Source organism: Heloderma suspectum, chromosome 13 (genome assembly GCF_057233095.1).
Source record: "Heloderma suspectum isolate Gila_16-S chromosome 13, 16-S_ref, whole genome shotgun sequence".
Lineage (NCBI taxonomy): Eukaryota > Metazoa > Chordata > Lepidosauria > Squamata > Helodermatidae > Heloderma > Heloderma suspectum.
Window position 1 is genome coordinate 27,367,324 of NC_139470.1, and position 14,076 is coordinate 27,381,399.

Genomic DNA, 14,076 nt, shown 5'->3' on the forward strand with positions numbered 1-14,076 from the left:
AACCCCCTCGGATGCAACCGCCTATCCAGTGCAGGGCAGGAGAAGCGCGGAGGGGGCAACCCCCTCGGATGCAACCGCCTATCCAGTGCAGGGCAGGAGAAGCGCGGAGGGGACGACCCCCTCGGACGCAACAGCCTATCCGGTGCAGGGCAGGAGAAGCGCGGAGGGGACGACCCCCTCAGACGCAACCGCCTGTCCAGTGCAGGGCAGGAGAAGCGTGGAGGGGGCGACCCCCTCGGACGCAACCGCCTATCCAGTGCAGGGCAGGAGAAGCACGGAGGGGGCGACCCCCTCGGACGCAACCGCCTATCCAGTGCAGGGCAGGAGAAGCACGGAGGGGGCGACCCCCTCGGACGCAACCACCTATCCAGTGCAGGGCAGGAGAAGCGCGGAGGGGACGACCCCCTCGGACGCAACCGCCTATCCAATGCAGGCAGGAGAAGCGCGGAGGGGATGACCCCCTCAGATGCAACCGCCTATCCAATGCAGGGCAGGAGAAGCGCGGAGGGGACGACCCCCTCGGATGCAACCGCCTATCCGGTGCAGGGCAGGAGAAGCGCAGAGGGGGCGACCCCCTCGGACGCAACCGCCTATCCGGTGCAGGGCAGGAGAAGCGCGGAGGGGACGACCCCCTCGGACGCAACCGCCTATCCGGTGCAGGGCAGGAGAAGCGTGGAGGGGACGACCCCCTCGGACGCAACCGCCTATCCAGTGCAGGGCAGGAGAAGCGCGGAGGGGGCGACCCCCTCAGGCACAACCGCCTATCCGGTGCAGGGCAGGAGAAGCGCGGAGGGGACGACCCCCTCGGACGCAACCGCCTATCCGGTGCAGGGCAGGAGAATCGCGGAGGGGACGACCCCCTCGGACGCAACTGCCTATCCAGTGCAGGGCAGGAGAAGCGCGGAGGGGACGACCCCCTCGGGCACAACCGCCTATCCAATGCAGGGCAGGAGAAGCGCGGAGGGGGTCGTCCCCTCCGCGCTTCTCCTGCCCTGCATTGGATAGGCGGTTGCCTCCGAGTTCGGAGGCAGCCACCTGTCCCCATAGATAGGTGCCCAAAGTCTATCATTGCGTGTCCTACAGTCTTGCGTGACAGAGCAAGGCTGTGGTCGTGGCCCTCTTCTGTGTGACAGCCCAGACCGCTCTGGCTACTGGGCAGCATAGAAATGTAATCTATATATATATAGATATATAGATATATAGATATAGATATATGTATATATATAGTCAAAAGTTGTGGGTTTGTGTGTTTGTGGCTGGCTGCAGGGCCATCTGTAACGCAGGGCATAAGGGGGAGCTGCCCTGGGAGTAATCGCACTGTAGGGGCCCACTGAGCCTGCCATTTGGGCCCTACAGTTGCTGCCCCTTTTACTTCACATTCTCACTTGCCAGAGTGTATGACAGGAGTCACTGGGTTACATGATTACTTTGCTTATACTTTCCCTTACTAACAAGGGCACCCACTCAATCATGGTGCAGACCAGGTTTCTGATTTCAGCTACCAGTCATCCTATTGGCCATCTTTCATTCTATTGGTCTCTCTCCCATTCATTCTGACGTCCTTCACCTTGGATTGGCTGGCTGCCGTTCGTTCCCTCCGCTTTACTCATGGTTTCTTTTCTGACTGTGGAGAGCATTTAGTTTCTCTCCCCTGTTCCTGCAGTATCCAGCAAGGAAGCCTCTGTTGAACATTTTAATAGTGGTATGAGATTCAGTGTGGATTATATTGTAGTAGTGCTTACAGGTTCAGTATCTTGCATTTTTAGTAGTGTTTTTTATTCAATCTGCTCATTATAATTGTTGTGCTTTTTTAATCAAGTCTGGTGGATTCAACTTTTCACCTTTCTTTTGGGGCCTTTCTGAGAAGCGTAAACCTACCTTAATGTAAATAAATAAGCCTTTATGTACTTGAAAAGTGCTATCACATCCCCTCTCAGTCTTTTCTTCTCAGGGCTAAGCCCAGTCCCTTCCATCTTTCCTCATAGGACATAGCTTCTAGTTCCCTGATCATTTTTGTTGCCCTTCTCTGAACTCGTTCCAGTTTGTCTGAATGCCTGTTAAAGTGTGGTGTCCAGAATTGGACACATTATTCAAGGTGAGGTCTGACCAGCACAGAGGAAGTGGAACTATTATTTCCCATTATTTAGAAACTATTGATGCAACCTAAAATTGGTTTTAGGATTGCAACAGAATTTTCCTTCCTCTGTCACCACCCCATAATGTCCTATTCAGATAGTAAATGTTGCTCTCAGTTTTTGATCATTCACAAAATTTGTCTCCAATCGAGAATGTTGACATTTACTTTAACACATGCATGTTCAATGCCCCTTTCACCCATCCACTGCATCCGAAACAGTCCATCAGTTTTCCCAAGTAACACAACCTTCATACTCTATTGATTTGAATCTGCTATTATATTATATATTATATATTATATAATATATAATATCTCTAAACTATGCTGTGTGTGTGTGGGGGGGGAGACTAGACAGATGGGATCACCATGAATCAAGAAGGAAGTAACCCACATAAACACGTGCAAGATGATGAACGAGTTACATTGAAACATAGTGTTGCTATTGCTTCCTGACAACTAGTTTTCAGTGATAGACTACCTCTGAACATGGAGGTTTCATTGAGCCACCATGACTTTTAGGCAACAGTCATGATGGCTCTAGGGAACTTGGATGTTCTGAGGAGCTACTGGGAAGCATAAAACGTTTGGATTTGATTAAAGCCATAATATATTTGCACATGCATATTCAGAAATTGCACTGAATTTCAGGAGAAACTTCTTGATTTCTATCATGGGTAGTGGAGCGGTGGCCAAAGAGGAGGATGTTAAATTGCCAACCAAGCTGTCCTTTCCCCTCCTGCCATGTTCATTCACTGTGATTTCTTGCATAACCTTGCCTTCCCTCTTAGGCACAGGAAAGCATCATTGTGTCAGGTAGCAGCAGCTCACGTGCAGGATTTGCAGGGCATTGGAACGGATTAAATCCAAGGCTGATTTTGGGTGTGCCACGTAGGATCAAAGGTTGTATGCTTGGCAGAGTTGTAGTAGGAATGAAAGCAGGTTTTTTAATTTTTATTTTTAAAAGAAATTACAAAAACACAATAATATTGCTTCAAAATCCCTCCCCAATCTCTTCCCCCAGCAGGAATGAAAGCAGTTTAGCTTGGCTGGCTAAATCCGTAGGCCACCTGTCCCCAACCTGGTACCCTCCAGATGTGTTAGACTGCAACTGCCATAATTCCTGTGCAATGTGGCCAATGGTGATTCTGGCTGGAAATGACAGGAATTGCAGACCCACACATCTGGAGGGCACCAGGTTGGGGAAGGCTGCTGTAGGCTAGGGGTAGGCAGAAGGCTGATCTCCAGATGTTTTCAACTTCAACTCCCAGCAGCCCCTGCCAGTATAGCCAGTGGTCAGGAATGCTGGGAGATGAAGTTCAAAGCTTCCCAATAGAGGACTGCAGCTGTGATGCTATGCTAACTTACTGAAAGGGGAGTAAGCCCCCTTGAACTTAATGTGACTTCTTCTGAGTAGATATGTATAGAATTGCACTGCTGGACTCCTGAGTCCCAGGATTTCGGGTGCTTCCAGATGAGGCTGTTACTGTGCAATCGCTCTGCTTCAAGCGTGGAATTTTACAAGGGGTCCAGGTGATGTTGTCTTCCATTACTAACCCTCATGTGTCTTCCCATACATCTTCCATCTTTTTTTCTTACCACAGAAAATCTATTAAGGAGGAAAAGATAGAATTGCTGCACAATGTCTGTGACGTGGCCGTGCTAGGAGCTCCATCTGGAACCACCCTTGGTCTCTGTTGCTTATTCATATTTGAAAGGAATTGTTGTTTACTCTGCTTTGCAGTTATCAGTCAATTTATTGTATAGTCAATGGCATTTAAAAAGAACAATTAAACAGCCATTTTCTTTTACCTAATATTTACCTAAAACAAATATACAAAAAACATAATTTTCACTCTTTTTATTGCTGCGGCTGTGGTAAAAAATATTTTCCAAATGGCTTGTCCAAATTTTAGATGCAGACATTGTATCATAGGCTATATTTGAAATGAGAGCTGTGTAACATATTTCAGTTTGAACTTAACAAGGCAATTTGCTGTAGAAGTCATTATCTTGCTTAGATATCTTTTTCGTGGAGAAAATGAACAGATAATGGGGAAGATCTTCCACTACCTTCAGCTTTGTAGTTAAATAAGTTAAGGACACAATCCTATGCATGTTTAGACAGAAAAAAGTCTTACAACTCCCAGCCAGCCATGCTGGCTGGGGCATGCTGGGAGTTGTAGGACTTGCTGACTGAGGAATGCTGGGAATTGTAGGACCCTTTTCTGTCTAAACATGCATAGGATTGTGCCTTAAAAAGAGCATGTCTCCTGCCCAGCACTATGAAAAGACGGTGTTTTGAGGCTATTTGTGGCCGATGCCCCTGGTTCGGATGGACTTGATTTCCAAGATGGCCATGGATAAAAGTGGTTCATCGCCTCCTGGTAAGACTTTTTCCCCAGCAGGAATCCTGTGCTCGAATCACCCTCATCATAAAAAGGAAGCACCGGCATGTCTGGAAACCAAACGGTATCACTAGTGGTTGCTTGCAGGGTAACAGCATCAGGCCTCGGAGAATCCTGACCACTCCCCACCTGAGTTCCAGACTAAGAATGTGAAAACCTAGGAAACAGTTGTTCAAATAAAGCTGAAGGATTTCTGTGCCTGACATGTTATGAACACCCCGAGAATGTTATGCAAATAGCCAGCCGGTGAGCGTGCATTCCCACCCACCCACCTGCAGCTTAATAGCAGGCCTGTGATCAGTAGCACAAAGTTCTCTGCCCCTCTTGCTTTCCATCAATTGAAGGGCAAGTGAGGGAAGCCTCATCTGTCACAAGAGTCTGAAGCGCCAGCCAGAGCTGGGCAGGAGCCAGAGCTCAGTAGCAGAGCACCTGGTTTGCACGGACAAGCCCTGCTCAGGTTCCGCTCCAGCTGAAAGTAACTCCGGGAGGAAAGATCTCTGGAGAGCCGCTGCTGCCAGTCAGAGTACACCGTACCAGGAAAACTGGGTCCATAGGCTGACTCTGCAACACACACGGCAGCATCGTATCTTCACATGAGCCACTTCTGCAGGGATCCTTATAACCAAGTTGGTTTCATAACACATGCCTCTGGTTTTCATAAGCCACCAGGCCCATTTCAAAGGTGTGGTGGAAGATCCACACGTGGAACTGGCTGTTCTCGTGAACAAACCAAGGTAACCACCGTTGAGATCTAAAGAAAGCAAAAATACACAACACCTCCCTGATTATCTGGGGCAGCATGCTTAGATGCACATTGCAAAATGAGTAGAGGAGATTCACTCCCAATTCCATATTTATTAACAAGTCTTCATATTTATAGAGCTGCCACCCTTCCGCATGAGGCCTGGTAGCGTGAAGAGCCAGGTCAGTGTGTCTGCCGATGTCAGGGTGGACACTGAGCCCATAGAACCTCAGAGCAGTTCTGAATCTGAGGAGGAACAGCCGTCCGTGGGGGAAGAGCGTGCTCTTCCCTCCCAGGCCCTGCAGCTGGCAGAGATTCCCCTATCGACATTCCAGACATAGATAGTGGTCCTGGGAGTGAAAGAGCGCGGGAGGAGGACTGGCTGGATGCTCGACGCAGATGCAGAGAACGATGAACTATGGAGGGCGTGGAAAGGAGGCGTAGCACCCGTTTGGCGCGCAAGCAACGGTCGCGTCCAGAGGACACAAGGGAAAAGGGGAGGGACTCTCCCTAGCCCATAAGTTCAGGGTCTGCAAGTGATTCTCGTTCAAATGGGGACCAACTGTTTCCAACGTGGGGCATAGATTACTCTGCTGTTCATAGCTTAGTCGTTGGTGATAGAGTTATTAAGTTGTAAAAGGAATAAAGCCTTGAAAAGAATCCTTTGTGTCTGGAGTTGGCTACTGGAGTAGACTGAAAGAGGCCGGCTAGGGCCTCCTGACAGCCAGTGATCACAAGGCTGTTCTTTTCCCCCGCTGCAATTTCAGAAAAACAAGGCTTTTATTTGAACTTGTACAAGAGGATAAGAACTTGGTGTTTCAACTGATTTAAACTGCATGTCACTGTTTTGGCTTTCCCCAGGGTTAATAGCCCAGCAGCTTGGCACCCTTCATGTTGGCATGGAATGATGGGAGTTGTAGCCCAACACATCTGGAGGGCACCAGGTTGGGGAGGGCTGCTTTAGAATGCTTGAAGTGCTTCACATACAGTAATTCCTGAAAAACAGAAGTAGGTCTGTATTATTCAATCAATCCTGCAGATGGGGTAGGGGTGACTTGGATATGGGCAGCTGGTAAACTGAATCATAGATCTCCTGACCCACAGCTGTAAACAGAAATCATGCAGGTGTAATCCCTCCTTGTAGAGAGAATTTTGAGAAGGGTGAGAAAGGGATGAAAGTCTCAGAAAACCAGAGACCCACGTGAGGAGGACAAGTAACTCAACAGACAGAAGCTACAAAAGGGGAAACAAAAGAACTGTCTTCCACCCTTGCAGCTGACCCAGTAAAGGAGGGACAAAGCAGCTGCAGGAAGAACCTAAAAATATAAAGGCTATTAGCCTACATTTTGTGTAGGGTTGCAGAACTGGGAGATCTGATGCCAGCGGATGGGTTCAAGGGTTGGGCTTTGGGTTTCTGTTCCCTATCTACATATATAATGGGGATAACAATGACCTGGCTTTCAAGGTTGTTACCAGGAAAAACAAGATCAAGATTCTAAAGTGCTTTGATTACTACTGAACTAACTAGTGAGATGACTGATAATTTGTTAAGAACAAATCTCCAAAGAGCCTCTCCCAGTGGTTTCATGTAGATGTTTACCGGGGGGGGGGTGTTTTGGGGCAGACTTTCCCAGCGTGGTGCCATCCAGATGTTTTGGACTTCTGCCATCAGCCTCATTTAGCATGGCCAATGGTCGGGATGCTGGCAGTTGTAGTCAGAAACATCTGGAGGGCACCAGGTCAGGGAAGGCTGTTTTGAAGCCTTCTGGAATGCCATAGGTCACTCCCCATGGAGCAGGACAGTAGCTCCCAGCACCCCCTTCTGGGACCTGTCCAACAGGCAGGAGTGAAGCTACCGCAAACAGGTGTCTCCAAGCCCCATGTAGTTATGTCACAGAATCGTAAAATTGGAAGGTATCTTGGAGGTCATCGAGACCTGCCCCTTGCTCAGTGCAGGATATACATGTGCAATAAATTGCAGCTACAAAGGTAGCTGTCAAGTCTGCTTAAATGCCTCCAGCAAAGAAGAACCCACAACCTCCCCGAGGCAATTGGATCCACTATCGTACCGCTGTTACCATTACGAAGTTTCTCCTCATGTTTAGCCAAAGTCTAACCTTAGAATACCACAACTGATGGCATCAAAAGCTGCTGAGAGGCCCAGGAGGGATTAGCAAGATCTCTGTCTGTCTGTCTGTCTGTCTGTCTGTCTGTCTATCTATCTATCTATCTATCTATCTATCTATCTATCTATCTATTTCTGTATCGTCCAATAGCCGAAGCTCTCTGGGCGGTTCACAAAAATTAAAACCACAAAGCACAGTATAAAAAATATAAAATATGAAAACTTAAAGCTACAAAAGAACAGTACAACCAGAATACAACCTAGCAGTAATGCAGATATTTAAAATACAGATGTTAAACACCAAAGCTAAAAGACGCAGGAAGCTAAAATGCTAAAATACTAGGAGAACAAAAAGGTATCCACCTGGCTCCGGAAGGAGTACAATGTAGGTGCCAGGTGAACCTCTCTAGGGAGCTCATTCCACAGCTGGGGTGCCACAGCAGAAAAGGCTGTCTTCCTGGTAGCCACCCACCTCACTTCCTTTGGCAGGGGCTCATGGAGAAGGACTGCTGAGGATGATCTTAGGGTCCAAGCAGGCACATACGGGTCTGTCCTGTCCATCCCCTGGTACGAGTCATCCAGCAGGATGACAAGGTGGTTTCAGTTCCAAAACTGGGCCTAAAGCCAGACTGATCATTGGAAAGATCCCTTTGATGCTGCTGTTCCTCATGTCCTCCTCAGTTTCCCTCCCATCACGGCTCCCTGAGCATTTACAGTCTTTAGGACTTGAGCGTGAGGAACCTAATTCTTCAAGTCTCCCCCAAAGAAATGTCAATTGGTCAAAGAATCTGTTTTATACAACACTTCCTCTCTCACTGTGACAGGCCCGTGGTATGCCAGAGAAAAAGGGGGAAAGTAACCTAAGATCTTGGGTAGGGAACACTGTTCTTTACCCTTGTGGGGCAAAAATACAGCCTCAGAATACAGAAAAATTAGTGGAGGACTAGAAAATGAATAACTCGTTGAATAAATTAATAATTCCAATGCGTAGTTACTCAGAACAAAAACCCCATCTGGTTCAATGGGACTTACTCTCAAGCAAGCATATAGGACTAACACCTGCAATAGGAGTAAGTGCTGCAGAAGGCAATGGAACTTGCTTCTGAGTAAACATGCATGCACGAAGGAGCGCAATATGCTGTCCTCACAGCAGATTTGCGGTGGATTGGGAACATTTCAAGGTTGTTTGTGGCACATGATGCAATGGCCAATCTGCAGCCACCCCGGAGATTTCTGGTGGAAAAGCCAGATTTTCTGAGACTACATTTACTCCATTTGATTTCTTTTATTTCGGTTCTCTGCTCTTCTGGTGCTGTGTGCCCCTATCCTCCACATTTACTTCGGCATCATAGCCCTGCCCGGGGATGTGTCTTTCACCTGGCTATGACCTCACTGAGCCTTTCCAGCCTTCAGAATCACCCTGCATGCCCATTTCACCAGTAATTAGCCTCCATGATGATGCACTTCTCTGATGTCTGCATTACTTCGCTTCTCCATTGTTGTGTTAAATTGCATCTCTGATATTGTGTAGTCACTTTTTTGATGTTATGTAAAGTCGCTTCTCCAATCTGGCGAGGTCCGGGGAGCCTGTCATTGCAAGCAGGGAGAAAGTGCCCAGAGAAGGAGAGAGGTGGTGGTGGTGGAAGCAATAACTCTGCAACAGCTTGTTGGAATGGAGTGAAATGGGGTGGAGGAATGCTCTCAGGGGGAACCTTCAGATGCTGCTTTCAAGAACCAGGGATTTCAGCTTCTCAAGACAACAGTGCGCACATGGGGAAAAATGGGGTGGGAGCAATAACTCCATGACAGATTGCTGGAAGTAGGCAAATTGGGGTGGGTGGGGGTGGAATGCTCTCATAGGGAGCCTTCAGTTGCTGCACTGGATAATCGGGGATTTTGGCTTCTTCAGGGAAATCTGCACACATGGGGAAAAATTAGTTGCTCTCCATTCATAAAAATGTAGTAGCAGGGGGAGCCTGGACATGGGCCAGGAAACAAGCCTCTCATTGGTTGAGCAGCCCCTGCCAGTTTGATGTCATTCATTTCTATTCCCCCCACCCCACCCAGAAGTATGTTCCTTTCAAGTGCCGTGTGACCCATGAAAACCAGATTTGAAAGATACGGTACACTCAGGTTTTCTTGCTTTGTGTTTCCCTGATGGACCAAAGCCGAATCCATGAAAATCTGGACAATACTCCACTGTGCTTCTCATTCTATTGTTGTGAAGATCCCACCCATACCGGGTGTCATGATCTGGTTAAGTGTATGATCTGGGAAGCCCCCGGTTCAAATCTCCCCTCAGCCATGAAGTCATGGATCCTCCCACACCTGCCATCTCTCTCAGACTCAACCCTCACATCTGCAAGATGGGCATATTAACACTGGCCTACCTTTCAAGATAGATGACCAAGAATGTACGTGAAGTATTGTGAGCACTCAAAAGCACTATATAAATGTTGTGGGTTATTATCGTTGTTAGGGCAGTTAACTGATTTTTTTAAACTGTCTAATTAATGAAATGAGTCTTAATCAAATCTGCATAAATTTGCATATGACAAACCATTGTCTTTGAAGAAAAAGACATACTTCCATTATTTTAGATGGTGTATTGTGGTGGGAGATATAATCTTAGAAGACAGATATCTGCATTTTGGAATAACAACAACAGCCACAACAATAATCATCAGCAGCAGAAACTGGATGCTGGAACATAGGCTGACTCAGGAATTTTTATTTATGAAATATTCATTCATTCATTACATTACATTTGTATACCACTCTCTGGGTAATTTACAAAGATTAAAAACCATTAAAATACATTATAAAACCATCTACATACAAACACATAAACAGCACACACAGAGACACATATATCTAAAACAATTAAATAGTCAACAATAAGAAACACCCAGGACCTGTTTAAAACCTCATCATACGCTGCCAAATGCCCGAGAAAGAAGAAGGTATTAATCTGGTGTCGAAAAGATATCAATGTTGGTGCCAGGTGGGCCTCGTCAAGGAGATCATTCTACAATTGGGGGGCCAACACCAGGAAGGCCCTTCTCCTTGTTGCCGCCTCCTGATCCTCCCTTGGAGGAGGCGCCTGGAGGAGGACCTTAGATAATGAACATAGTGTATGAGTTGATTCATGCTGGGAGAGGCGTTCCATCAGGTATTGCGATCTTGAGCTGTGAAAGGCTTTGCAGGTCAAAACCATCACCTCAAATCAGGCTCGGAAACATACAGGCAGCCAGTTCAAGCAGGCCAGAATTGGGGTTCGATGTTCAGACCTTCTTGTCCCTGTTATTATGTGGCTGCCACATTTTGCAAGAGCTGCCACTTCTGAACTGTCTTCAAAGGCAGCCCCCCGTAGCGCGCATTGCGGTAATCTAACCTGGAAGTTACCAGAGCGTAGACAACTGAAGCCAGCGTTTCCCTGTCCAAACAGGGGCGTAGCTGGGCCACCAACCAAGGCTGGCAGAAGGCACGCCGTGCCACTGAGGCCACCTGAGCCTCAAATGGCGACAATGGCTCCAGGAGAACCCACAGACTACGAACCTGCTCCTTCAGGGGGAGTGCAACCCCATCCAGAACAGGTGGATCTATCTAACCAAATAGAAAGCAGCAGCAGAGACAATATAACATCACTAAAACAACTGAAAAAGCGTGAATATACCTGAGACAGATGTGGCTTACTCGTCTTGAGCTGGAGGTGGTGGAGGAAGTAGAACGTACTGATTGCATTCCTGTACCCTGCTTTCCAGTGAAGAGTAACTCCCACAGCAATGTACATTCAAAATGCACACAAACGTACAATTATCACCTGGAGCTGCATGGCAGAGTCTTCTGGTCTCCAGCCTTGGATGTCATAATTCAGGTTCCAGGTCCTTCCCTCCAGAGGGCTAAAGGGGCTGCAGATGGACTCAGCAGACTGGCTGATGGCCAAGATGCTAGCCATGAACATCTGGTTGGCCAGTGTGTGAACAGGACGTTGGACTAGATAGGCCAGTCTTCCCCAGCACAGATGTGCTGGACAGCAACTCCCATGGGAGTTACAGCCCGACACATCTGGAGGGCACCCGGATGGGGAAGGCTGAGCTAGGCCTTTGGTCCGATCCAGCATGGCTCTTCTTTTGGATTTAGGGGGAAATGGATGCACTTTAGTAGACGTTTAAGAAGCAGGCAAACTTCTTCACAGGAACCATGTGGTACGTTGCTTGCCTGTCTTCACCCGGTCTTGTGTTTCCCAAGTGGCCAAGCAGAAATGCACTCTGCTTACAAACCAAACTGTTGCACTCCTTTTGTTTTACACCAAGCAAGAGAAAGGACCTGTGTTTCCCCTGATTTGGGATTGCTCCATCAGTTTAAAGCAGCACATTGCCTTATGTGATCCTATTAAAATGGGTTGCACCACACCCCGCATGCAGAATTATCACTGGGTGGCGCTGATCCCAAGTGCCCTTACGTTCTGCAGAGTCAATCAATGTGCTTCGTGACACCCACAGAGCGTGCTTCAGCCAGCCCAAGAAATGGACTGATTAGGGCCGTTTCTTGGGAAGAACAGCTGTGTTGAAACACCGGTGGCTTTGGGCTATTCTCAGTCACAAGTAATCTGATCAACATCCATTTCTTTCTTTCTTTTCTAATCCACCGAATAACTTATGTTCTCTGGGCGGACATTTGGCATTCGAATCGAGGCATTCGACTCTCCCATCGGATTATGTAAGGGTAGCAAAACAAAAAACTCACCAACTCTCACGTTGTCCGGGGGAGGGCTCCCATCTTTTTCACAGGCTGCTCTAGCTTTTGCCATTTATTTCTCGAGGTTGCAGGCAGTGGTGTAATGGGGCCAGGGCTCACAGGGACATTCCTGCACTGAGCAGGGGGTTGGACTCAATGGTCTTGTAGGCCACTTCCAACCCTACTATTCTATGATTCTATGGCACTGGCCCTTTTTTAATTGGCAGGGATCCTAAGTCATCTGCCAACCAACCCACTCAGAATTCCCTGCTCCCGCTCAATTTAGCTGCACCCCTCGCAGTAGCTGGAGGGAAATGAATTTTCCCAGGAACAATCTGTTTTTCCTTGGTCTTGAATTAAGACCCACTGGCTTTAAAAAAGACCTGCTCCTGGTGGACATGAAAACTGCTAGAACTGGTTTGTTGATATATATCATTCATTCATTCTATTCCTATACCGCCCCATAGCCGAAGCTCTCTGGGCGGTTCACAAAAATTAAAAACCATTAAAATATATTATATAATATAAAACCATCCACGTAATGACATAGAACAAATAACACAACAACAACACACATCTAAAACAATTTAAAACTATCAGCCAGAGACTATCAAGAGACTCATTCTACACTGCCAAATGCCTGAGCAAAGAGGGCAGTTTTAACCTGGCACTGAAAAGATGACAATGCGGGCGCCAGGCAGGCCTCATCAACACAGCTGCCTCGATTTTTTGCCTCTCCTTGAGGGCACGGCAACGGGGACAGTCAGGATGAATACTTGCACTTCAAAATTACTTCCAAGTAGACATGTTAAGCTGACACCTCTCCTCCGTGTCCACTCTCTCGGTGGGATTAGGGGTCATTTGGGGGCAAGCAGCTTTTAAAATCAGTGAGGCTCTGCGTACCTTTGCACTTCCATAAGAGCAAGTTTTAAAATGACCGCCTCATGCTGGTCCAGGGATTTAAAAAAGAAGGAATTCTCCTGACCCCTCTCTCCGCTCGTACTTGATAAAGTGCAATTGAAGGCCACGAATTCATTCCCAGTAGACATGTTTAGCCCACTCCTCCTATGTCCACCCTTTCATGACAGAATTTTCCCTTCCATCAATCAGGCCGCTGCCCCCGACCTGCACCGGGAGCAGTTGAGGTCACACAGACTCTCAACCCGCACTGAAGCCTCTGCGACGGGAAAATCTGTCACAAGACGAGTTTGCAGTAAAGCAGTTTTTAAGCATGAAAAGCTGCTTGCTACGGAGAGGAGTGTGTGTCATGTGCCACAATAATCTTGGGGACGCAGAAGAACCAAAGTGAATGCCCTGTGTAGATGGGGCCCATGAGGTCGAAGCCTGCAGTCACACCTTCAGCCACTAGGGGCAGGCTTCCCTAAGCAGCACATAGCCTTGCAGTCCACACAGTTTCAAGCCAGGGGAAATCAGTAGGCCGAGACCTGGCTTGCATGATCTCCAAGGGTTAAAGAAGCCACCGTGGGTGCATGGGCGGGGCGCCATTTGCCGAATTCCCCACCCAGGCGCAGCTTGTCGTGTCATCCGAACCCAGGCAGCATGGCTTGTTGAAGGGGAAAACCACCCTCAAATAACCCTTGGGCTGTTGTTGGGTTATTTGAGGGTGGTTTCCCCCCTCCAACAAGCCGTGCTGCCCGGGTTTGGACAATACAACAAGCCGCGCCGGGGTGTGTGTGTGTGTGAGGGGATTAAGCAAATTGTGCTCCGCACACGCTGAGGGCTAAACAAGCCAGTCCTCGGTGATCGTCTGAACCGGCCCCAAGGGACAGAGTTATACACCCGCTGGCTGCCCCCCCCCCCACCAGCCCCCTTCAGGGGAATAGAGTGGACAGATCCCTCCCTTAGGTAGTCATGGGGGGGGCATCACAGCAGGGCCATGCCTAGGCTTCAGTCAGACAGGGCAGCC